Genomic DNA, 27225 nt, shown 5'->3' with positions numbered 1-27225 from the left:
GGGTGAGCCAACCAGGGGAGGAGCCTTGCTAGACCTGTTGTTTACGAACAGGGAAGGACTGGTGGGAGGTGTGATGGTTGGAGGCTGTCTTGGGCTTAGTGACCATGAAATGGTAGAATTTTCAATTCTTGGTGAGGCAAAGAAGGTGGTCAGCAAAACCACCACTATGGACTTCCGGAGGGCTAACTTTGGCCTCCTCAAGGCACTGGTTGAGAGAGTCCCTTGGGAGACGGTCCTGAAGGGCAAAGGGGTCCAGGAGGGATGGACATTCTTTAAAAAGGAAATCTTAATGGCTCAGGACCAGGCTATTCCCATGTGCCGCAAGTCGCACCGCCGAGGAAAATGACTGGCCTGGCTGAATGGGGAGCTTTTGCTAGGACTTAAGAAAAAAAGGAGAGTTTATCATCTCTGGAGGAAAGGGCGGGCAACTTGGGAGGAGTACAGGGATCTTGTTAGATCATACAGAGAGAAAATTAGAAAGGCGAAAGCTCAGCTAGAACTAAATCTGGCCACTATCGTAAGGGACAACAAAAAATGTTTTTACAAATATGTTAACAGTAAAAAGAATCCCAAGGAGAATATCTTTCCTTTAATGGATACAGAAGGGAATGTAGCAACCAGAGATGAGGAAGAGGCCGAGGTACTTAATGCCTTCTTTGCCTCAGTCTTTAATAGTGAGTCCAGTCATCCTCAGGGTACTCCACCCCATGAGCTGGAAGGTAAGGATGAAGAGCATAACATACCCCCCTTAATCCAGGAGGAATTAGTTAGGGACCTACTATGCCATCTGGACACTCACAAATCTATGGGACCTGATGGGATCCATCCAAGAGTACTGAGGGAACTGGCAGAGGTCCTTGCCAAGCCACTCTCTATCATCTGTCAGCAATCCTGGTCAACAGGGAAGGTCCCGGAGGACTGGAGGCTTGCCAATGTGACTCCCATTTATAAGAAGGGTCGGAGGGAGGATCCGGGGAACTACAGGCCTGTCAGCCTGACCTCAGTACCGGGGAAGATTATGGAATGGTTTGTCTTGAGTGCACTCACATGGCAACTCCAGGACAAGCAGGTGATCAGGCCCAGTCAGCATGGGTTTACGAAAGGCAGGTCCTGCTTGACCAACCTGATCTCCTTCTATGACCAGGTGACCCGCCTAGTGGATGAGGGAAAGGCTGTGGATGTTATTTTCCTTGGCTTCAGCAAGGCCTTTGACACTGTCTCTCATGGCATACTCCTTGAGAAACTGGTGTCTCATGGCTTGGATAAGTGCACTATTCACTGGGTGAAAAACTGGCTGGATGGCCGAGCCCAGAGGGTTGTGGTGAATGGGGTGAAATCCCGTTGGCGGCGGGTCACAAGTGGTGTTCCCCAGGGCTCGGTGTTGGGCCCCGTTCTGTTTAATATCTTTATTGATGATTTGGATGAGGGGATTGAGTGCACCCTCAGCAAGTTTGCAGACGACACCAAGTTGGGCGGGAGTGTTGATCTGCTTGAGGGTAGGGAGGCTCTACAGAGAGATCTGGACAGGCTGGATCGATGGGCTGAGGCCAATCGCATGAAGTTCAACAAGGCCAAGTGCCGGGTCCTGCACTTCGGTCATGGCAACCCCATGCAGAGCTACAGGCTTGGGGAAGAGTGGCTGGAAAGCTGCCCGGCAGAGAAAGACCTGGGGGTGCTGGTTGACAGCCAGCTGAATATGAGCCAGCAGTGTGCCCAGGTGGCCAAGAAGGCCAACAGCATCCTGGTCTGCATCAGAAATAGTGTGGCCAGCAGGAGCAGGGAGGTGGTTGTTCCCCTGTACTCGGCGCTGGTGAGGCCACACCTCGAGTACTGTGTTCCGTTTTGGGCCCCTCACTACAGGAAAGACATTGAGGTGCTGGAGTGTGTCCAGAGAAGGGCAACCAAGTTGGTGAGGGGCCTGGAGCACAAGTCTTATGAGGAGCAGCTGAGGGATCTGGGGTTGTTCAGTCTAGAAAAGAGGAGGCTGAGGGGAGACCTTATCGCTCTCTACAACTAGGGTTGTAGTGAGGGGGGTTGTAGTGAGGTGGGTGCTGGTCTCTTCTGTCAGGTGGCTGGAGAATAGGACAAGAGGAAATGGCCTCCGGTTGAGGCAAGGGAGATTTAGGTTAGATATTAGGAAAAATTTTTTTACTGAGAGGGTTGTCAAACATTGGAATGGGCTGCCCAGGGAAGTGGTTGAGTCACCATCCCTGGAGGTATTCAAAAAGCGAGTGGACAGGGTACTCCAGGGCATGGTTTAGGGGGCATGGTTAATGGTTGGACTTAATGATCTTGAAGGTCTTTTCCAACCAAAATGATTCTATGATTCTATATATACATATACACACACACAAATATATACACATGTATGTGTGTATATTTAAATGGTTGTGGTTGTGTTGCCAGTCTGTCTCTTTCTAGAGTTTTTAAAGAAATGATTTTCTCTAGCAGTTGAAATTGAGTCCTTTGCCTCTGGAGGATTTGAGACTAAGGAAACTTGCATGCAGTAAATGGAAAGTAGGATGGTAATTACAGCTCACTTTGTATTTTCATTTCACTTAATTTACCATCTGAGGTACAGTCAGGTGGTTGGGCATTTGAATGTTACAACAGTTACAGTCTAATCACAGGAACCTGGTAAGACTACTCCTTCTTCAGATTCATAGAAATGTTAGTGGAGGCTATTCTATGTATTCAGTTATGAACAGAAAAAACCTAAATGCAATAAATAAAGTTGTTGTTATAATTGTCACTCAGTGATACCAAAAGAGAAAAAATACACTCTCTTAATCTGTGAAATTGCCTTGTAGTGTTGATTTATTGCTGTAAATATAGCAACTGGAAGAGGGAAAATGTATTGATATTTAATTAAAAAAACCCCAAACTTCTCTCGGGTGGAGTAGTTTTTGTATTTAAAAAACATCTGTAGATGAACATTATGCCACATTAGTAAGATTGAATTGATTGTATTACGGTTGAAGTTTAAAGTAGACCAATGTTTTTTAAATGGATTTTTGAAATATAAAATCTTGCCTGTTTATGATTTGGTTCCACTAGACCAAATTAACTTGGACACTCAGTAGGGACTCTGTTTATTCTGGCATAAGAACAAGCATGGGGCAGAGCTTCCTGGTCTCAAAAAACTGGTGATGGTAAGAGGCCTCTGCAGTGTTCCCAGCCAGCTAAATGCCTGAGGTATTTTGCCATACAGGAAATCAATTGCAGCTGAATGTGCACTGTTTCCACTCCAAGTATATAAACAGGCCTTATAGTGATATTAAAAAAAAAAAAAAAAAAAAAAATCCGGCCTTACATTCAATAGGTTCTTGAAAGTTTAGAGCAAGAACATTTGATGTTCGGTTTCTGTGGATTCTTTACTGTCACCTTTGGCTGAGTCTGTAGCACAGAAATAGCTAAGAAGGAGAGGCAAATTAATCTTGGGGTCTTCTAGAACAGGCAAATGTAAAGCAATGGCTTAGAGAAATGAAAATAATAAAAAAGGTATCTTTGTTCAATTCCTGGTTGATGTTCCAGTTGATGTTCTGAAGCTGGGAAGGGTTACAAATTTAGCAAAGGAAATGAGTTCTTTCCCTCGTTAAATCAAGAATCCTGCGTTTTTTAGGCTTCAAGGTAGGTTAATAAATTTTGCTAGAAAAAGCTGCACCACAATTACAATAGCTGTTTTTTGTGAAGTGGTAGAAGAAACAATATTTTAATTTGGATTATTTATCATTCTTTGACCTTTTGAAAATATCTAGGTCAGATGCAGGTACCAGACAGATCTCGGAAAGCGACCCATGGCTCTGATTTGCTTTAACAGCTAGAGCCGTGTCCTTCTGTTGCTCACTAGGAAAGTGAGGGTTCATTTGGACAGAAGTTTCCAGGCATTAAACATAATTAAGTTTAAAATCAGCGCTAACAATTTCCAGAAGGAGCTTTCAGGGTTTAGCGCTTGGGAGCCCAGCAGCACTTTCCTGCTCTGCCACAGACTTAGAACGCAACCATAGACAAAGTGTCTGGTCTAGATTTTTAAAGATATATGTAGGTAGGCACTCGCAGAGGTGGTAAGACTCTTAATGGGATTTTGGGAATCACATTAGCGTCTAATTCCTATTCAAAATCTGACCCTTTAGCCTGTCTGAACTGGATTCAGCCCGCGCTATGTTTTATTCAGCTACTCTTTAAGGCAGAATGGGCAGGCAGTACAGCAAGTGTGGCTTAGAGGGTCTAAACCGGGGTGAGCGCGGCCTCCTGCTGAGCTGCGCAGTTGTGCTCCCTTTTATCATTCCTCTAATTCCGTAATTTCTACCATCCTTTCTGCAGAAGGCCAGAGATTCAACAGAGGAGAGAAAAAGCGACTCCACTTTGTCTTATCTTAACAGTGATTCATTTGACGAGTCCTCTACCAGGTAAATTTTTTTATTATTATTTTAACTTTTAATTTTTTTAAAAAAATAAGAGATCATGTTTGTGCCTCTGGCTGAGGTGATTAGTGTTGGTGTTCAGTGAACATACCTCAAGTTAACCATGAGAACGCTTAGTATGCGGATTCACAATAGGTTGCTGTACTGTATCGGCCTGAAATGTTGTTTAGCCAAGATGGCGGGTTTTCTCAGTGTGGATGTTAGTAGGGTTTTATGCAAATTAAATTAAGATTTTGGGGCACCTAAGCGGTTAGGGGAGGCTAAGTCTTTTTCTGTAACTGAAGTTTTGCTAAAGTTCTGTAGGTGAAGTGGTGTTTGGCTGCTTGATTCTGTCCTTTTGGAGGTAGAAGTGCTACCTTCGTGGAGAAACAATGGTCTCTCCATGGGGCTGGGGAGATCTGGGACTTTGGTGTTCTCCTGAGACTTCTTATGTTACTATATGTCATTCTGAGAAGAAATTGATCTTTCATAGTTTGTTGTTTTTTTTTTTTTTTAGGGGGTTTAATTTTCTTTATGTACTCTTACTGTCTGAAAGTCTTGGGGGACCTGGGGAACTTGAGAGCATAGGAAAAGCAGATTTAGATGCCATGGAAATGTAACTTGATTGTAATAACTGATTTCACTCATTTGATTATCTGAAACAAACTGACAAGAGGAAATGGCCTCCGGTTGAGGCAAGGGAGATTTAGGTTAGATATTAGGAAAAATTTTTTTACTGAGAGGGTTGTCAAACATTGGAATGGGCTGCCCAGGGAAGTGGTTGAGTCACCATCCCTGGAGGTATTCAAAAAGCGAGTGGACAGGGTACTCCAGGGCATGGTTTAGGGGGCATGGTTAATGGTTGGACTTAATGATCTTGAAGGTCTTTTCCAACCAAAATGATTCTATGATTCTATGACATTCCAGAAATCTTCACAATAGGGCTGGCAGGAGACTCCACAGACAATATTAAATAAGAAGAGGGCTTTAGGCAAGGTCCCTTTCTCCCTCCTTTCCTCCTCAGTGCTGGTGCCAACCCAAAGGACTCTTTTCTCTCTCTGAAGAAAGCAGGCATTCAGTGATGGGCTTTGTGGTTAACAGCAGGGATGCTGCTATTTGGAAAAACTCGGTGACTTATAAATAACCTACTTCACTCCTTCCAGTGCTAATGCTGGAACCAGTGTAGCATGCATTATTTTAAAATTAAAAAAAAAAAAACAGTACATTATGTTAATTGCCACTCTGGCTTCTGTGACCTGGGAGGGAATACTAATATGCTATGTTAGACCACTAATTAATAATATTTATTATTTTACCCTACTGATAGTGGGGCTTGTAATATAATTTTGTTGTATGTATTGATGGTCCAATTGTGTTCAAATGTATTTAAAATTTTGGGAGAATGGCAACTTCGTGTTGGACCCAATGCTTTGAGATTGCATAGCTTTCATAGATAGACACTAGCAGGCTTGCATAGCATTCAGTTGAAGCTTACATCTGACAAACATTAGCGAGATCTTACTTTCCTTTGGATCCAAAGGAGAACAGTTTCTGTAAGTAGGAAAACATTTTGCAGAGGCTGAGAGGGGAAAGACCAGAAATTCCTCTTCAGTATTTTCTAAAAATAACAAGATTTGAATATGGTTGCATGTTTTAACATACTTTAGAGAAAAATAATTGGCGTGACCTAAATTCAATACACTAGTTATCTGTGTTATTTGCTGAAAGTTAATTACTAGCATATTTTTTTGTCCACAAATGTGGAGAGGCTGTACATTCCCAGGTTCCATACAGCAAATAATTTTATTTATTTAGCCTGAAATTTGTGCATATCCAAATGCATGTGAAGTATTTGCCTAGTGACCTTAGAAAGTGAATTACTTGCACAAATTCTGCCCTCCCTGCTCCCCGATTTCCATTTAATTTCAAATGTGCTGCTTGGCCTTGGTTTTGAGTTGCATTGATTTTAATGTGTTTTCATGATGAACAGAAAAGCTAAAACAGACTGTCAGACTCAAATGACCTCTTTCTGAAAGCTGAGATAACATGGTTTGTGCATGTGTCCTAAGAAGCAGAGGATTTCCTAAGATTTTCTGGGATCCATGGCAGACAGGCATTCACTGTGAAGTACTTCAGAAAATTGTTGTATCAACAAAGCCGGAGTGTGTGGGAATGTATCAACTAATGGGATAAGGCATTCGAGGACTAGATGAAGTGCATTTAGTAAGGAATTAATTTCATGGGAAAGAAGAATAAACCTAAAATATGAGGAGTGGTGTCCTGTAAAAAGAATAGGTTAATGGTTTGGGCAGATACAGCTTTGTGGGATGGATGTTAAATCTGTATCAAATAACCATCAGTAAATTTGCTAAATTTGCTAAATTTGCTTCATGTGCCAGACTTAAATCTGGAGGTTTTAAGAATATTTTCATTCTGAAAAACTTTTGGGGGTGGTGGGGGAGATATTTTATGAAATTTGTTTATATTTTGCTATTATCAATTTGACTTATCTAACAATATTGTGTGTTTTTAATTGTTTTAAGAAGTTGGTGTTCAGAATACGCTGATCCTTGGAAAGAATGAAAATGGGCTTCAGCAGCTCTTAAAATCCTGACATCTGTTGTAGCAGAGAAGGAAACATCAGATCAGTATACTTTGTTCTAACAATTCAGCATGAGTTTTATTACGCAGTGTGTTTATGCTAAAAATCACTACACAAAAAAATTCCTCGAGCATCTGCATCACTGGATGCTTTGTTTAGGCCATGTCTTTAATGGTATGAGGGCTTGCAAATCTGTGTGGGGGTGGAGAGGAATGATGCATGCCCACGTGTGAGCTTTTCTGTAAGTCGGTTCTATTTTTGGTATGCAATGGAGCAGAGGTATGGGGCAAAAATAGGGGTTCAGTTGCAATGTGAAGGCCAGTAAAAGCTTTCCTATTGTGGGAATTGCCTGCCAGGTTCTTAGAGCGGTTGCATTAGTATCCATGGGAATATTTGGGGTTTAATTTAACATGCTAGATTAGGGCCTAATACCTTAATTAAGGCTAGCAATTTTTAATGAGTTTCCCCCAAACCCTTTGTGGCTGATTGTAGTCAGACTGAAACAGACATAATATAAAGTGCATGTCTAGGGTTTTCTGTGGTTGGCAATTTTATGAAAGCTGTTGTTCTACTTCAGAGTGATGAAGCTGACCAGTGAATGTAATCTTTAAGAGAAGGATCCACAGATCTGACTAGACTTCTTAAAAATATTAATCCAAATAACTTATGCCAGTGACATATTGAAAGTCTAAACACTTGGTACGTTTAGACTAACAGTTTTATACAAATCGTGATAACTGTTTAAAAAAAGGCTTTGTTAATTGATAAAACAGCTTTTCCAAATGTTACTTAATTCTCTTGTCAGTTCACATGTTTGGGATTTTCTGCTGTGAAAAAGATAAAATGAATTGTCTGGACAAATTCAGGAATAATATAATGAGGATTTTGTATAATCTATAGACAAAGTGATTTATTTTTTAAACATTTCTGTATTAAGGTGTAGAATAAAAATTCTTATCTTTATTTAAAAAAAAAAAAATCCCCAAAGACAAGCTCACTCACTCCCATCTTCCCCCCCCATGCTTGCTCAGAGTGGTCGGTCCTTTCCCACTGCCATATCCTATTGTTACGGTCAAATGACCAAGGAAAAGTGTATACTTCCTTTTGTGTCCAGTAGATAGGGGTTCTTAATTGATGACTGCTGCTTTCTTTCTGACAGAAAGGAAATGAATGGGCAGTAGTGATTATAGCACATCTGTTGTTTTCTGGTGAGCATCCTGTACAGCAGTGAAACTGTCTTGAAGACTACGTTCCCTCCTCCCCCTTGCCCCTGTTCAAGACTAGTTAAATAGAGGGGCTATGGGTGACGAGTGACTGTATTGTTCCTTTGTCACAGGTGTAACCAGAGCAGAAAAACAAATTGCACGCTCGAACAGAATGGCTTGTTTATATTTTCCAAATAAGTGTATTTTACAAAAAAAAAGAAATCTTGCAAAGACTTCAGGGAGGTACTGTGTTTCGACTGCACCATGTAGGAAATGAGTCCTGTCTTCATATTATAGTCACTGCATTGTAGGTGTAAGACTCCAAAATCACACTGAAAACGGCTTCCTCTGGGGAAGGCGGGGAAAAAAATAGCACTCATATCAAGGACCCAAAAGCTGAAACCGTCACGCAGCTTTTACTACAATTTCTAGGATGCAGTTTCTAAGTCTGTGATACCGTTGTCCATCTCCTGCTTGAGCATCTTTTGCTTGATGTGTTGCAGCCTAACTTTGGGGAGCTCTGTGGTGTGCTCTTGCCCTCCTGGAGAGGGGCTGGGGACGGAGCCAGGAGAAGCTCCTTACCTGGCTTTACAGGTTTCAGAGAGAGAAATTTTGCGGACAGATGGATGATGAAGTATAGGAAAGGGTCTGGCCTGAGAGAAGAAGGGGACTTGAAGGTGGGGAAGACAGATGTCTGGGGAAATGATTGAGGCTGTTCAGTAAAGCAGCTGGGTGAAGTAGGTATGGGCTGGTAGTGGATTGTATTACAGCTTGTCCTCTGCGTCGTACCAGCCACAATTTTTCCACAATTTTCTTTTGCTTTCTGACTCCTGTATTACAAAAAGCCAGTGAAAGTGGGCTGCACTCTGTGCAAACCTGGAGCGTGCCTACGGGGAACCTTTTTGTTCTCTCTTGCCACGCAAAGTGCTTGAAAACCCGTTAATCGAAACAGCTCTGTAAATCTGAATCCTTACCAATTACTTTGTTGCCCTTTGTTCCTTCCTTTTGCTTTTATCATATTTAATTGCAGTGTTTCTTGTAAGCAAGGTGCCAGTACTCTGCTTTTGCACAGACTAAATATTTTGGTACTTATAGTGCTTACTGATAGCGCTTATGTTGAGCTTGGTTGAAGCTGGTTAACTAAAGTTAGCACACTGGGTAGTGCTGCCCTCTTTCTTGGGTGTTTCTGATGTGTGTAGGATAAAATTGGGGTTTTTTGCAGCCCTTACTTGTCACTTGCTATCCCAAGAGCTGCTCTGTCGCTGCCCTCTTAAGCGAGGATCCCCAGCACTTACCAAAGGAGGTGTTGAGATGTACAACTTGTATCCGTAAGATGCTGTTTAGCTGGAAGCTTACAGCCTTCCTTAAGCTAGACAGGATTTTCAAAGAACAGATGCACAGGGCCACTAGAGATGGGAAAAGTAAGCAAGAATATACTGTGTTGTAGGTGAACAGCAACACAGCTGAATACAACATTCATGATAGCATAAATGAATCATGCTGCAATTAATGCCCCAGTGATACATATGCCCTTATGGTGTTGGCAAAATGGGCGTCAAAACTGATTTCCACCCGCACTCTAAATTTGCAGACAGCATGGAGTAATCAACTGCATAATTATCCAGCATAGATAAGGTTAAACTTCTGTCATTGCTGCTTTTCCCTGGTCAGATCAAACTTCAGAAAATGGAAAAACAGGTGCCATAAACCCAATTTTAAATGGCGTGGGGGTTTTTTCCTTCTTTCCAGAGGTAAAGCTGGTTGGGGGATTTTTTTGTGGTTTTTTTGTTTGTTTTTGGTGGGTTTCTTTTGGTAGGCTTGTCTAAAGGTAATTTAAGCAACTAAATAATATTTTTGCTTTCTGAGCGAGATGCATGGAGACCCTGTTTATGCCTCGAAAGCCTTTTAAACATTTAGCCTATCCCCATAGGATTTCAGATTTATCTTGCATCTGTTGGCAAGCATTATGTTGTAGCTAAATATTAGTCATGGCACCAGCCAAGTAATGCAGGAAAACCCCACAGAATCAGTTGAAATGTTTGCTCAAGTCTTTGTAAATTCCATTGTAGGGATCTCTTAATGCATTATGGTAAGTTTTAATAAAGATAGTAAATTGTTTGTTTGAGATTTTTGTAATTCTAAGCACTACGTTGATGTATTGTTCTGTACTTCTTGCATGACTCATGAGAAACACTTGAATATTTGTGTGACTTAACGTATTCAAATTGCTATACAGAAGTTTGCTAAAATGTTTTTATTATGGAATCCTGGCTTTGGGAACAGATGTGACTTCTTTCATCCTGAGCTAAAGATATAATACGTGACTTAGAGCAGGACTGTGGATTGTTTTACAGTATTTTCAAAGGCAGTTCTTTGAGTATTGATGCATTGATGACTATACATACAAACCAAATCCTATTAAAGGTGTAAGAATACTTGTTCTGTTGAGGCAGATATTCATTAAAACATGATACATAGTTGTTCAGTAAAAGAAACTTCAGCAAGAACTTCAACCTTTAAAAAAAAGATTAGCTACTGCTTTTATCAGCATGGACATCGCTTTGAAGATACTAAACATCTGGTTTCCGTCTGGGAGAATTATGTTGTGTCCACTTGACCCTTTGTAAAAGTAAATATTTTTATTAGTTACGTTGTGTAGGAATTTGAAAAAATATTTAATACATAACCCCCGCCACTTTGCATACTTAGCTTCAGTTGTATAAATACAGTACATCAAATGCTGTTTTGTCCTTGATTCATGAGTTTCTTTTGTAATTAAAAATTATACCAGTATGGAATTTGACAGGAGACATAACTATGTTTTTCCTTGCTTGCTTTGTTTTCCTTTTTAAAAGAAAATAGTCCTCATTTTCCCTCGCTCCCTTGTCACGTCTCAAGAATGTGTTTGTCACCCCCACAGACATTTCAGCCAGAGCTTCTTTCCTTCAGCTATGACTGTAAACTGTACTTCAAGGGTAAATCCAGCCTGGATTATATTTGGTTACTACATAATTTAGATGTGTGAAGTTACCTAGTAAAGATAGTTGTATATTTTGTGTTTGGTATTGCAGTCTTCTGTGATCAAATGGAGGTTAGAGATTATTGGAGAGGTAGCTTCTAATCCTGTTTTCAAGGTAGAATAGAAAAGACCTTAGAATCACAATTGTTATATTTGTTTTGTCCACATGAAAATGGATTACTTAGGAAAAATACCCTCCATGCATAAAAGTTTAAACACTAATGTTGCCTGTTTCGTGCCAGTATGAGAGTGAGTGGATATCTTTGAAAATACACAATGTAGCCTTTTAAGTAAGGAAAGGCATTAAACTTTATGAAATGTTACACTTGAGAAATGATTTTAAAAGTTAAGCCAGTTAGGAATTTTTCAGCCTAGAATATTTTGTTGGAAAATAGCAATTTGTTGAAAACAGAACATTCACACAAACAGTTTTCAATTAAACTATCAGCAAGAGAAGTTTTTAAGATACAGGTTGTAAGAAAACGTGGTTCAGTTCCATGGAAAAATAACAATATAATTTAAAACTGAAGCGAATACTATCTCTTTGGAAAGTTCTGTCTCTGTTTTTTTTTATTATTATTTGGATTACAGTCCTTCAACAGTCTCTACCTCTTCCTCACAAAGAACATGGATATTTTCAAAATTCTACTATTTTTCCATAAGTTGGAAAGATAGCTAGTTGCTTCTAGTGTACTGATGTTCATTTTTGCAAATTGTTCCTATGGAAAAGATTCTTCCGTTGTTTTAATGTGAACAGTTTGACAAATGTCAGACTCGACGTGACTCAAGTCATGACAAATGATTCCCTCTGCTCCTTTTTCTTCCCCATTTGACATATATTAAAACTCTTACTGATGACTTAGCAATGAAGTTAAGATCTAAGAAGAATTCTTACAAATTTGATTTGTCCTATTTATTATTATTATTGGTCTAAATCATGTTGCTTATGTAATAGGCACCATAACTGCCTGTCTCTTTATTGGATGCGCCAATGTTGAGGGTTTATTAATCTTCAGGGTGAAGTGAAGCCTTTCAAAAGACTATGTGCCACTTTTAGTCTCAGAGTAGAGAGCTTTTGCTCAAGTGGGTTGCAGGATAATTGAGGACGTTTGTGCCAAATCTGTCTCAAATCTAAACCAAAAATACTGAGTTTTCTGTGTTTATTTTGGGAATAGGTTCATAGTTTTAAAGCTTGCCTCATACACCAATATTTATGAGAAATGATAATGAAGTGGACTTTAAACAGGACATTATAATTTAAAATGTTATTGTCTCTCTGAAGCACATCTGGTTAATGCAAGATCTAAAGCTATTAATTTGGCCAGGACAATGAGTTCTTTATGAATTGGGGCTAGCCCATTGAAATGAGTTTGCTCCTGAATTAATGATGATGGAGGGTGGGGAGTTTGGAGTAATGACCATCTGCTGGGTTGTTAATGTCCAGCAGACTTCAAGAGACACAGTGACGCTGGTGGTAACACGTTTGCGCTAACCTTAATATCTGTATTGTTACTATGCATAGACCAAGGAAATAAAAGCTAGATGAAACTATAAAATTCAGGTAATTGTGTGTGTGTGTGTGTGTGTGCGCGCGCGCGTGTGCGAGGGAGGACTGTCTTCCAGAGGTGGAAGCTTGCTGCTCGTCCAGTGGAGTGAGAGTGCTCAGCGGGGTGGTGGTGGGGGAAATCCCTAACAACCAAATTTACCATTCAGCGTTCTTTTCCTGAGAACAGCTTGATTTGATTCCCCCACTCCCCAGGAGAGATGAGAGGCAAAAAACCCAAATGCTTTTCACTCTGGGGACTGGAGGAGCCCCACACAAGTGCTGTTGTGCTTCATCTGCTGTGGTGCAACAGGGCATGGGTGATAATCAGATGAGTCCCCAGCTCTTCATCCCTGTTGCTACTTATTCCACGTACCTAGGTTGCAACCCAAGATGTAGTTTAAATGCCTGAAACAGTAATTCTCATAAAGCCCTTTTATAGCCTTTTAACACTGAAAGTAGTGTACATTTCTTGATATTGTCAAATCATATTTTGTCTTATCTGTATCCTTACAAGACATAAGGATATAGATACTTGAGTAAATCCTGTAGTGTAAATAACTGTTTAAATGAGGGAGGCATGAAATTCCCCTGCATAAGCAATTTCCTTCCTTGCTTGCTTGGATATTGGTCCTCAAGGTGGGTGACAAAAGCCTGCTGCATGCTTGCTGGAAATGAGATCAGTAGTTGGGGGTTTCCCTTAAAATTAATTGGCAGTACTGATACAAAAACGCATACTTCATTCTGTGTATGTGGAAAGCACAATATAAACATACACTTATTTAAAAATAGGCATAATACAAATATTTTAATATCTCTATAGTATTGTACTTCCTGCCATTGATCTTTATCACTAAAAGTAAACAAATCATTTTGCCTTGATGATTCGTATATGTTAATCTAGGATTGCAAATCTGTACTTCCAAAGATGCTGTTTGTGGTAGATGTCTTGAAGATGCCAGTGTCCACCGTGTTTTGATATGTTAGGATGAATGAAAGGATGGAAGATTTCCAAAGTGTATTTCATACTCTATATAAAAGCGTTAGTGCTTAATTCATGCTGTTTGGATATAGGGTTTTCACTGCCGTCTACAATAGCAGGCTCACACTTAGGAATAAGTGGAGCGCAGCCCTCCTGGGACAGGCGCAAGCAGCCCAGAGGAGTAATGGGATGTAAAACACTGCCCGATAATCAGACACTGGGGAACCCATGTGCCATCTCCTTCCAGTTCTGAATCTGTAGGGCGTTTTACTGTTTGTCCTAATACATTTTTTTTTTTCATTTATTTCAGCTGAAAGGTTGAAAACCTTTATTTCACTTGGTATCCTCTTATAATCTTGCCAAATATGCACTCTGCTGCATCAGTTCAAGTAGATCTTTGACAGAGTCCTTGCAGGGTGGAAAAAAGAGCAAAATTGCAATAAAAGCCCACAAAACATGGATGTGGTTGAAATGGACCTTATTTCAGTTTTAATACGTGCTTAAACTGGAAAACAAAAGTTACGTTTTTGTAATTACTTCTTTGGAAAGTGGAGCAGTTCACTTACTTCCTTAGATAAATATGCTTAATCTTCAGCTTCAGAGACTTGAAGCTGGTAGTTACAGGTAATCTTTTTAACTAGTAATTTTTATAAGAAATCGATTAATCAAATAGTTGAGTTTGTGTGTAAATTTTGCTGACAGGTAACTTTGGAAAAAGACAAAATAATTCTAGACACACTATAAAAGTTATGTTAATTCAACCATCCGGGGTTTATGTAATCCAAACCTCATTCCTTGGTTTTGTTTGTTGTTTTTTTCCCATATCTAGTTTGCAAATAAAGTCAGATAATAAGAATGATTTGACAGAAGCACCACATGGATACCTGTTTTAAAACAGATCAAACTTTTCTTACATTTAGGTGTAAGACTCTCAAAACTTTAATAGATAATTTTGAAGTTTGGTAATTACTTCAACCAACACTGTAGTTTTTTGTTAAGTAGGCTGCATTCCTATTTTCCGCAAATTAGGGTAAATGCTAAAATGACTAACCAGTTTTGAAAAATTTGGCCTTTGTTTTGTAATAATTATGATTCATTGCAGCTTCTTCCCAAATTTCAATGGCTTTTGCTTAAACTGTACTGGAGTTGGATTTAAAAAGAAAACCCCAACCCCCCGAAAACCCCCCAAACCACAAAAACCTCCCTTCCATTAAGGATCTGCTTTACATTTCATGCTGGCCTTAGACTGCTAGCTTTATGGGGGTTCCCAAACTTCAGACTTGTGTCTGGAACAGCCATGAGAGGACTTTTCTTGCTACAGGAGAGCTGGGCAGCTGCCTCTGAACTCTCCTTGTGGGACACTTGTTGCTCTGACACAGCTGAAGGAGGCATCCACCAGTTGTTGGGCTATACAGGAGCTGAGATGTTGCAGAGAAAGGTGCCCACAGGTACAGAGACAGAAAACGATGCTTTTTAAAAGGTTTGTATCTGATCCTTTTTAAAGGTCAGGACTGGAAGGTAGATGTGAACCCTGCCACTCCCAGTGGCATATGCGTAAGGGAAGAGTAGTTTGGTTGAATGTAATTATACTTTCTGCTCTCCAGAGAGTATGGTTGTCTTCCCCCTCCCCCCCGGCCAGTTCTGCTTTTTATGCCAGTGTATGTGTGTCTGGCTCTCCATTCAGAGTTCTTTAAGTATTTGTAACAAAATTAAATTAAGAGAAAAATGCTCGAAACTGCATTTCAGTGAAGTCTGTGAGCATAGGCGGCCTGAGAGAGGAGTCCTATAAGGTTACACCTGTATTAAATTCAGATGGGCCTAAGAATGTTGCCAGGCCTGGAAGAAGGTGGTCTATGATGGTCATGTTTCTGGTATGATTTTGGGGAATTACAGCTAGCCTTCTCCCCAGACAGTTTCCAGGCACGGCTCAGTCCCTAGTCCAGTTCAGGCATCACTCCAGAGAGATGTTTTTTATGCACCCTGCTTTGGAGGCTGAAGTGGTTCATTAGCACAGATGTGGGCTATTCTGTCCCAGCTTGCTTCCGCACCCAGGAATGCTTTATGGGTGCATCTAGTGCATTAATTTAAGAATAGCCTTCATGTTTCCAGTGATGAAACTCTGCAACATGAGCTCAGCCTTTATTCAGCATCAGAGAATCTGCAGGTTGGTCCAGCGATCCTGTGAGTGTCTTCACTGTGGGGAAAACCAAGGGTCACTTTCTATTTGGTGTGAATGCATCTTATCCTTGGTCAGCATTTCTCTGCTGTGCAGACTTTTTAGTCCATCTCTTGGGTAAGGTTGCTCTTCAGTGTTGCTGTTATTTATTTTAAAGTGTATTTCTGGACTGTTTGTTTTGTAGGGGAAAATGGGGGAGCTAGGAATCGAGGAAAAGAAATTTTTTCATAAAGAAAAAGAATTTGGAACTGGCTTGGCACTTGCTGAATTGACATGCCCTGCTGGGTCAGCACATAGTGGCGACTGTTGGGCAAAAAGTGACAGTGGCTTGGTGATACCCCCAGGAATACTGCATAGGCTGTGGGGATAGTGACAGGGGTGGGAGAAAGATGGAGTAACTGTCATCAAATCTAGAGGGAGCAAATGCTTCTTCCTCCACCTGCTCCTCTTGCCTAAATGCAGTAAGGCTTGGAGGGCTGCAGAGTCTCATTTGCTGATGAGATAGTGGTTTCCTGCTTTTTGTGGTAATATACATGGCCCTTTGTGTGTGTTTGAAATACAGCAGGGACTTTTTTTTTATTCTGTTGCCCTGCTGAATAGGCTGACATCATCTCAGAGCCGAGGCAGGGCCAGGTGGTCTCCTCGCCTAGCTGTGCCTCTCGCCGGGTTCTGTGGAAACTTGGTGTCGTTAGTATGCGCTCCGTGTGCCAGTGTTCCTCAGAGTACAAAATGGGGGCTAGGCAGCAAGAATGGAGGAACTGGGATTTTTATGTACCAAGGATGGAACTACATAACTTGAAACAGCATTATTGGAATACCCGTGTGTTTTTTGGTTCAGTACAATCAGTACTTAGTATTTGAATAAACCATTAAGGTTTATAAATGCTTAGTTGTGTGTCTTGGCAGTGCTTTGGGTTTGTTCCCCAATTACTAAACTTGGGAGGCTGTTTTGCATAAAGTTCGCTTAAGTTATTTCTTCCCTTAAAAGTGGAAGAAAAGGAACTTCCATCTGAATTCACCGGGCTTAGCTCTGAGAATTCAAAAGGCTTTGGAAACTGGCTGAAGCTCTTGGCACTGACTTGAGTGATATCTCCTTGAATATTTACTTTAGTCAAGCCTATTCAAAGATCCTCCTCCCACCCTGTCCTTATTTGCGTTGATTTCCAGTACCAGATCTAATGACTAATTAAATACAAAGCTTTGCCTCTTAAAAATAGGTTCTTCAGGAGTTGTCAGTTGTATTCCTGTGGCCTTATTTTGTGTTCTGTGTTTACATAAACTGAAGTAACTGGAAAGACATACCCATCTGTATCGTACTACAGAGATGTATTGCATTGCCAGTGGGAAGACACTAACTTGTGAATTTTTAGTTGTGTTTGGAACCGCAGTGTTGATATACATATTATGAAAATGAAAGAAGTGTGTCTGATGGTTTCTTACGGCTGTAAAATTTCATGTACAGTTTTGCTGTAGGATTTAATGGACAGTGATTTGTGAAGTTGTCTTATTTGTATCCCTCCACACTTCTAATACAGTGCATAAAATTTACATGTCCTTTGAAACTTCTTGGCATAATTTGAGGAACTATATTGGCTTTAACTTTCTTAATTAAGAAGCACTGAATTCCTTTATGTAGCTGTTTGCTTTTCATAACCTTCTCTTTCTCAGGATAGAAATGAAATACTTGATTAGCCTTCATGCCGCCTTCTAGTGTTGTTGAAGTACACGTGATCCATCTTTCACTTTAGTAAAATTTTACTTGGTGGGAATAGATAGGAAGAGAGACATCCCTTTATCAGTAATTCTGGCATCCCAGCAAGAGCAGGGAAAGCTGGTGAATGCGTGATTTGTTTCTGATTCTCTACTAACTATGTAGAAGGAGAAAAAGCTTCACTGTTCAGTGTTGTTAAAATGGAAAGGTAAGGAAGGTGACCTTCATCACTGGTGCAAGAAGGCGAAGAGAGGAGAACTTGGACTCCTTTTCTACGTGAAAAGCGTCTGTTAGTGTAGAAATTTAAAAAGCTTTGTAATCTTAACACCTTCTAAAACTATAATGTAAAGTTAATGGAAACCCTTTATTGACTACCCCTTAATAACCTATATTCAAACATGATGTTTCCTAATGATCACTATCTTTGAAATAATTTTCAGTGTAAAGCACTAAAGGATTTGGGGTGCTTTTTCTCTGATCTTATTGAAAGCTATAAAACAACATGTAGTTCACCAAAAAAAGATCTCTCTTAGCACAAGCTGTGAATTACCAGAGTTGTTTCAAGAATCTTACAAATCTCTGAAACACTCTCAACAATTGCATACTCTTTTATAAGCTGTCCATGAGGTAATGTCAGATGACTATTGTTTTAGTACAAAATAGGTATTTCTTTGTTTCTGTGTTTGAAAGCTAAGTCTAAGTTATTTATTTGTTTTATTTTCTGAGAAGGTGAATGAAGTCCTGTCAAAGTGCACAATGGCTCAGACTTCATGCAGTTGTTGAGAGTTACTTACAAACAACTGATTTATTCAAACAAGTCTCTTAGACTGATGTAGAAAGGAGAAAAACATTCAGCTGAAGGAAATCACCTTTCCAACTATAACATTTGTAAGTGATGTTATTTTTTCCCCATGTGTTTTTTCTGAATGGAACTAGTGTTCTCATCTGGGGCCAGTGAAGGTCTGCATTTGGCGATGCAATGTTTAGTAATAAATCCAGCTTTTCTAAGAAAGCATGTTGGAGATAAGAAGCTTTTTACATTTATGGCATTACAGAGGGAGTTTCCCTGTCTAGAGAATACTGCATTTTAACCCAAAAGAAATGTTTATTCAGCAGTTTGTCAGCTGCTTCTGTCAAAATGGTTGTTCAAATTCCTTTGGAAATTGTGGCAGGTTAAAGATTGTTACTGTGTGTGGTTTCCCTTTTACCAGTTTTAGTCTCCTAGGCTCTCTACTTGTGTTGATCATAGGTGGGTGAAATAATTTCCTTTCTGTTTCCAGTCATATTTAATTTAATATTCCATATTCTTTAGAGTGAATGTATATATATGCATGTAGTTATGTATGTATATACAAAAACGGTGGTTTGCCAGAGATTAAGCATGAAGGTTACTTGAAACTATATAGTTTCTCTATGCTCTGCAGTAGGCACATGCGTTTCGGTGCCACAAAAGTGAATAGGACTAAGATTGCAGTTATTGAACTCTGCTGAACTGGGGACACGTTATTCAAAGCTAATATACAGCGAGAGGGCCCTGGCTTCTCTATCACAGCCAGTCAGAGTGTTCTGTAGATAACTGCAAACTTTGGCTCTAGAAAATACGTTGTTTGCAAGCCACGCTTCAACAGTTGCACTCTGGAGTGGCCTAATAAATAATGGAGTGTTTTTGCAGGAAATGTCCTAATCTGAGTTATGAGGCGGTTCATTTGGACACACTGCAAGTGAATGTGCACAGCACTGTTAGTTTGTTACTATTTTCCCCTTTTTTTCCATGTGTGTGCAGTGTGTATATAAATATATATATGTACACACAGATGTACATATCCTCAAAGCAGGGAGAAGGAAAAGCTGGAGGAGTGTGAAGCGGTCTGGCAGTCAGCTGCGTGGGGGGCAGCCAGGCTCAGTGGTCGGGCAATTGGAGCATGTCAGGGCTCAGAAAGCTTTAGCCGTTGACTCTTTTATGCTATTTGCTGTGTTGGTTGCCTAATGTTATATACTCTGTGATGAAAACAAAACCCCAGAAATTTTCATTAATCACAGTTTACAGTAGTCAAGAAGTTACATGGGCTTTTTCTGATGGCTGTGGGGAGAAAATGTGTTTCACAGGGTATATGTAAGTAACTTTGTTATGCATGGCTGTAGTTTGGCTAGCCTTTCAAATGACAGTTTCTGGAAAAGCCAACTGAGTATTACTTGTCTAATAATTATAAAGCCCATGTCTAAACCTCTCATTTCAGCAGTAATATCGTGCTCAGGCAATTGCAGTTGAAGGAAACACACAAATGGGCTTCATAGGAGCCCTTCTCCTGATGGTGAATCTGTGGCCATTCCTTTCCTTGCAAAACATAACAGAGTCACTGTGTGTTACGGAGAGAAAAGTGGTGAAGGATCCACATGTAAAGTGATAGTTATCCATTATCCTGGTTTTAAAAGGCCTTCCCCTTCGTGAACAAGCATCTGCAATACCAACCCTTTGTATCTTTTTTTTTTTTTTTTCCTCCCCTCTCTCTAGCTCTCCAAAAGAGTTTACAGTTAAGGGGAAAAACATCTTTCTCCCTTGTTTACTTGGAATTAATGTTGTTTAGGAAAATTTTTAACAAAGTAAATAGACCTTCTGGACAGCGCTGACATTTTTGTCTTTCATCAGTATGATCTTCTTTTGGAAGTTCTGTGGGTTTTTCTATAATGAGGTCTGAAGTTATTTCTTTGAAAATATATAGTGAAGCCAAACATTATAAGCATTTTATAGAAGAGGTAAAACAGCCTAATTGGAGTTGATGCATACTAATTGCTCTGTTGTTAGCAAAATTGAAAGAAAAATAGCAGTGATTTGAAGAATGTGTGCATAAGACAATATACTTGTGATTTTGATTTGGTGCAGAACATAATTTTGTGTTTTTCTTTTCTTTATTCTTTTGTTTTTAGGGAGCTTTTAGAAACATGTATTTAAGTGGAAAGAAGAAATACCCCTAAAACAGCTGACTTTGAAATGGACTTGTCTATATTTATACTCTTAAAAAGCATTGGGGCGTTCTGTAGTCTTTGAGTATTTGCTTTTGGATGCACCTTATCTCTTTGTCAAGTTGTCCGTGAATGCGGTTTCAAGGTTTGCTTTATATACTGGTTCTGTGAGTTTAGGAAGACGTCATTCCCTATCTCAGTGCCTTGACTCTGACCCTACACAAAGTTAAAATACATACGGATTTTGTTCGTCCCATAGATATTAGCTTTTCTACTGACCTTAAAATATCAAGTGTTTCTCTGTAAGAGGGCTGTAAAGTTTTCATTTAAAACAAAACAAACCCCAGAAAAACCGTCATTATTATCATAGCCCTGTGATTTCAGGAGAGACTACCCTGTGTAATATATGCAGCCTGATGTCCTTACTAAGCAAATGGCAAGGTTGTTTCCCTTCTTCTATAAAGTAAGCGTGATGGTGTTAGTGAACTTTAGCTGGGTGTCAAGAAATTTCCCGTAACAAAAATGGAAATGCGAAAAGAAGTGTCAGAAGGTGAAATGCATGCAGACGTGGTAAGTATGTTTCTCCCATAGTAACAAAACTCTTCAGATATGTTGGAATCCATTGGTATGTTATCCATCACTGTAATATTTATTCAGCACATAGGACTGGATTCAAATTAATTTAAGCCTTTGTGTATTATAATTTACTTTTATTTGACTTGTTTGCTGTGATTGGATTCTTTGTGCTCCAGCAACAGCTTTGCTTCCTTGCAGCTTCCTTGTTTCGATTTTATTTCCTTCACTACTTGAGCCTGTTGTGAAATGATGAATTTGCACAACAGCGGTCTTTTCCAAGACAGCCTGTAGTGATATCCTAAGCACAGGCATCGAATCTCTTTAAGTGCTACCACACAACATCTGTAATAGAAAAGCAATTTGGAGGAGACTAAAAGCCTGTGAAAGCAGTTATCAAGGGTTCTTTACTATGTATGCTAGACACAAGTCTGGAGTTTTTTTGGTTGTGTTTGTTCTTTCCTGTCTAAGAGAGAAATGGGATTACAAAATGACTATTAGGATGCTAGCTGGGTTATTGCCTTTGTTTGTTTTTTTGTTGTTGGTTTTGGGGGTTTTTTTAATGTTTAAGAGGGGCAGGGAGCAGCAGCTGCCCTTGTCCTTAATCAGGAATCTAAAGCTGCAGCTGCTGAGCACCAGAGGCTTGAATGTGGAAAAGACTAAAGAGGGAAACTTTGTGTGTGTGCATCTGCGTCATTGTTTATTAGCCAAATCAGCATCTCCTAATTGTAGCAAAGTTCAGAGCTTTGAAAAAGAATTTGAGTAATTCTGAGATCAACACTGCTGAAATTTTTTCCTCTTTGGTTTCCTTTCCTTAACCATGTGCACTATAAAGCAACCTTTGTTATTGCTGTAGTTTGACAGGTTCATATCCAGCTGTGGAATGGTTTTTTAATTTATTAAACCAGAATTTTTAGCCCAGTAGTGAGGTTTATGCTGTGCACCTCACTAGAATGAAATCTATTGGAAACCAAGACCTAATGCATCTCTAGTTATATTTTCTCATGAGAAAAGCTTCAAGAAAAATATCTTGTAAGAAGAGGGGATGCTAGTGACCAGTGAAAGTACCAAATGTAGATTTGGGAAAGAAAAAAAAAAGTATTAGTGGTTTTTTTTGGTTTTGGTGTTTTATTGTGGTTTTTTTTTGTTTTTTTTTGTTTGTTTGTTTTTTTGGTTTTTTTTTAACCAAGTCAAGACACCTACCTGGAGTGTGTATGTTGGAGGGGTGCATGGTGGGCAAGGCAGAAGTGCAGCTGTAGAGCTAATGGCTAGAGACTGTATTTGGCTGTAACTCCCTCAGGTGACATAAAATGACACTGCAAATTCTTACAGTATTGGAGAATTTGTTGAGGAAAAGTCATGTAGTCTATTCTGGCAACTGTCATGGTTCTGGCTATGGGTTTGACTGTTCTTGCAATGTGAAGACTTGTACCCTAAAATCCTTTAGTCTCTTTAGTGCTGTAGCTGGTGTATGTGCATAATGCCTTTTTGTGCTTTTTCAGCATTTGGTATATGCATTACTGAAGAGTCACAATTTAATGGTACTGGAAATAAACTCTTGTAGTAAAGAAAATGTTGAACTGTGTGCTCTTGTCTGTGCTGAGGCATTGGGTTTTCTTTTAAAATGGGTTTGTTTCAAATTCAGTTTTCTTTGGCCCTGATTAGCACTTAACAGTAGAACTAGTATTATCTAAAAAATGAAATCAGAAAACTATGCAATGGTAGCTCAATTAAAATATTTTATCTCCATGTTTGTGAATTTCAATAATGAAAACTATGCTGTTGGTTGTTTTTTGCGGACTAACTAGGCATAATGCATTACACGGTGTTATTGCTTAAATCGCTCAGAAAATGGTTTGCATAGAATACATTGCTTACTTGTTGAGTAGCAGATATCTTCGAGTAGGTGACAGCAGTATTTTGTGATACGATAGCTGTACTTGGTGGCTATGACTTGCTACTGCTGTACTCATACGGTCTGTGCTGGGACTTGCCTGGAAGTCTCTAAGTATCTTGCGACTGACCTACTTATCCTGCTCTTCCTTGTTTTTCATCAGTGTATGTCAGGCATGTCCTGTGCTGAGCCACCTTACCCACGTCTGTCTATTTTCTCAAGTTTAGATTCAAAAGCAAGCATCCAAAGTGACAGATCTACTGTGTGTAAGTGAAAACCGATCTTTTGATGGATTTTTTTGGTTGTTTATGTGTTTGGTTTTTTTTAACTTTTGTGAAGACCTGGCAGGGCTGCTGAGATTAACTGCACTGTACAAAGGCATGAGCGAAGCAGTGTATGTGTATATAACTTGAAAAATGCCCAGTGCTTTAGAAAAGAACTGTGGTTTATTCTGATGATAGGAAGTTTTGAAATAAGCAAAAGGTGGTATACTAGCTTAGCTGTCAGGCTATCCAAATTCAAATCCAGACTTGAGCGGTAAGCAGAACAATTCAGATACCTGAAAGTTAGAAGGATTTGTAGCACTTGCTTGGCAAGCTGACCAGAAGGGAGAGGCAGCGTCTTCTACAAGCATTTGGTTTTGCCTGCAAGTTGAGCACTGTGTGGCACTGTAAGGAGCAGCTAGTGCCACCTGCGGGAGCTGTGCTGGAACAGGTGGCTTTCTAGTTCAGAGATGCATATGCCATCATGGGAAAGTGCTGTCACAATTTCCTAGCACTGCAGGAGAGATGTTGGGTTGTTTTCTATCAGCTTGCTGTAGTAGAGCATGATTATATGCAATGTAGGGCTGATCTTCAGCAAAGTTGCATATATAAAAGAGGATATTTTCAATAATACTTATTAACGGCTCATTTTTACAGAAAGAAAAATAAGTCATTAATTATACTAAGTAATTTTATACAACCTGAGCTTAAATGACTTGAGTTCGAAAGCTATTGCTTCTGCTGAGCTGATAAACTGCTGTGATCAACGCGGAGTTAATGGATCAGAAGTAAATACATGCATTTCACCAATTAAAACTGATATCTTTCTGCTTAGGCTTTGAACTTATGCTTCACAAGGGTATTTGGGGAGTGTCAGTCAAGGTTTTGATCTGTCTTCCTCTTCCTAGATGACCCTGTGGGCAAGGTTTCCTCTTTGTTTCACTTGGCATAGTAGCAGCATATGTTGTTAAGTGAGGAGTCTTGCAATGTGGTTGGACACTGACCAAATGTTGCGTATGTCTCATCTTTTCAAGCAGTTCATTCTATACAAAGTTTGAAGGAGAAGATACTGTGTCATGTTCTCTCCTAGACCTCATATCCTGTGTTACTTTAAAAAATATGCTGTCTTGACTTGCAGACTGAAACAGAGCGATTAGCTGCTGAACTTGATCTTTTAGTGGGCTTGGAAAACCATAACCCAAGCCTTGGGATAGCACTGGGAATGGATTCAGAGCTATTGGAGAGACTGGAGGAGGGAGAAGCTGCATGCGTAGAAGTTAAACGACAGAGGAGCCAGACAGCTCATTCCTTATACTAGAACATTTGTGACGTTTTTCACATTCAAACACAGGGAATTACAGTAAACCAAAATGAAAGTGACAAAGGGATTCTGTGACTTGGTCTTTGCTTGATGGGAAAAAGTTAGGTTTTTGCAGCTGCAATATGGATGATTAGCTCCAGAAACTAGGCAGAGGATGCTGTAGATTTATGCTGTTTTGAAGAAGGGGTCAGGAGAGAGAATGATGTTACTATGATTTTCATCGATGGGCCAAACAATGTGCAAAGGAGGTTTGGCTCCTTCTTGCCAACATAGATCAGATGGTCTTGTGTGGACCAGCTCATCTGTTGGTGCAGTTGTCTTAAGTGCCACTGTTACTGGCCTTTCTCTAGAAAAGAAGGTACAAGGATGACCTGGTTTGGGAAAATGAACAAAATGTGTAGCATCGTACAAAAAAACAGCCAACCAAGCAAACAAAAACAACCCAAACTTGGAACATTTCAGTATGAGTTGATGTGCAGGGGAAAAAAGGCTGGGAGATTTTTGTGGAACTTTGAAGGAGAGGACTGTTGGAGAAGGGAAGCGGTAACTCGCACTCACATCCACAGCTCTGCTGGAAAGGAATGAAAGGAGCTGTTAGAATTCTGTACAATTTTGAAGGAATACATATTAACTTGAAATAACATTTTAATCTTAAACAGGTACTGCTATGTTACTTAGAAAGGCTGAGGGGTGGTGGTGAATAGGAGCAGCAATGTAGTGGTTTGTGTCCTCCTAACTTCTATCCTTTCTGTCCATGTAATTTAGAGTTTCTTTCAGCATCACTTCTTGGTTCATGTGAAAGAATTGTGTTAGTGTTAGCATATAAACTTGCTTTTATGGTTTATGTGACCTGGGATCAAAGCTATTCTTGTGGGGTACAGAGCAGCAATGCATCTGCTCCAGAAGGGATTTTGTAGGCAAACAAATGGCAAAAACTAGATCCGGGACGGACGTCCTCATTCTCTAACAAAGATATATGCAGTATTTAACAGCCAAATGTCAAGTTCTGATTGTGTTAATGTGGGTGGGAATTTTGCTGTAGCCTTCCTTGGAGTCTGGAGTTTGTCCTGCAACCTGAGACTCTGAGTGCTGATTTTGGGGTTCTGTGAGTGGTTCTGCATTCAGAAGGCCAATATCCCATACCATTCACCTGAGAAGTGCAGTAGCCTGTCCAGGCTGTGTGTGGGCATCTAAGTGTCCTAGCGCATTTACAAAATATTTCATGTCAAAAAACCTACTACTGTCCATTTTCTCCTCACCCACTCTTATACTTTTTTTTTAATTACAGCAGGAAGAACTCATCTGAATACTGTTTAAAAATAAACCGGCAGATGTCTTTACTGTTAACAGCATAGCGTGTAATGTGGAACTTCAGGGCTTCAGTCGTTTTACATATATTGATCTGTATTCGTAAAGCACTGTTTAATCTGTAAAAAGCTGCATTTAAAAATGTAATACAGTATTTTAAAGGAACATGTATGTTGATTGTGAATAAAGCGGCCACAGCAGAACCTTAATATTAATGCTGGTTGTGCCTCTGGAAGACAGGAAAGAAATGCAGTGTCTGTCTAAGGCACTGTATCTGAAAAGTTTTTGAAGAAATCCAACCAACTTCCTTAAATATGATCACTTCCAGCTATTTGGAACAGATATAGACCAGGGGCCAGGGTTTTGACACAAAGGAGGAGGTTCGGGTTAGATTTTGGTTACTGATGATTGTTGTTCAACATAAATACATAGTTGGACTCCATAGTTACAACTGCAAACAGTCCTATGATGAACAATAGTTTCTTTCAAGCTGCTTGATGCTTTTTTAGAGTACAGTGATAAATTGCTGAGAAAACAAAGATGGAAAAGAAGTCTTCTCTCCAATGAATTTTTTTTCCATTAAACTTTAAAATTGAAAATCATGATACTTCAATTAATAGCTGTTTTTAATAACTGGAAACCCTTCTTTTTTTTTTTTTTTTAGCAAAGTATAGTTAATTTAAGAGACAAGGACTATATTTGTCTGTGAAATGCAGGTAATTCATATTTTTCCCAAGCATGCTTTTTTAAAAATATTTTTTAGTCACTGATGTCCTATAAGTTTGAATGTTTTCCCATTAATTAAACTATAACATGCTATTGATTTAGATCCTGTGTTTAAAGCAACTGAGATCTTATTTTTTTCATAACGTTAAAGGTGATCTGCAATTTTTAGCAGCTCAGGATTTTAAAGGCAAACCAATCTACTAGAAGGAACAACAAATTTCTTGAACTGGGACCTCCCAGTATGCCTGTTTGGGTGGCCCTGGCTGATTATGGCCTGTGAAAATGCATAGTCGTACATCTGAACGTTTTTGGTTACTGTTAAAGGGTTTTGCTTAATTAAGAAACGTAAACAGTATGGCTGTGTTTATTCATAAATTATGAATGCATATGTATTTCAAATTCTCTTACTGGGATGTTCTGTGAAAAAGTGCCCAGAGGAGTAAGCAATCGGTAGGAGTGCAAGAGGCAGCTTTGAGTAATGAATTCAGAAATACCAAGTACCCTGTGGACTGCTAGAACAGCTGTGCCAAAGAGGCAG

The 27225-nt window shown here is 39.6% G+C and overlaps 1 protein-coding gene across 3 annotated transcripts in view; it reads left to right on the top strand.

Moving 5' to 3' along the window:
- The window catches only part of PLEKHG1 (pleckstrin homology and RhoGEF domain containing G1), a 143616-nt gene that overhangs the window by 13272 nt on the left and 103119 nt on the right, over window positions 1-27225 (top strand). The window contains exon 2 of one of the 3 annotated variants that reach the window (XM_052784733.1): window positions 4324-4409. The exons of 1 other annotated variant lie outside the window; for it this stretch is intronic. The gene's annotated coding sequence lies outside the window, so the exon portion shown is untranslated. Of the gene's footprint in view, window positions 1-4323; window positions 4410-12707; window positions 12791-27225 lie in introns of those variants that run through there. One more of the 3 variants, XM_052784735.1, reaches the window with a different exon arrangement.

This window comes from Harpia harpyja, chromosome 4, assembly GCF_026419915.1.
Source record: "Harpia harpyja isolate bHarHar1 chromosome 4, bHarHar1 primary haplotype, whole genome shotgun sequence".
Taxonomy (NCBI): domain Eukaryota; kingdom Metazoa; phylum Chordata; class Aves; order Accipitriformes; family Accipitridae; genus Harpia; species Harpia harpyja.
The sequence above is the reverse complement of the archived record's forward strand: the minus strand, read 5'-3'. Positions and strand labels throughout refer to the sequence as shown.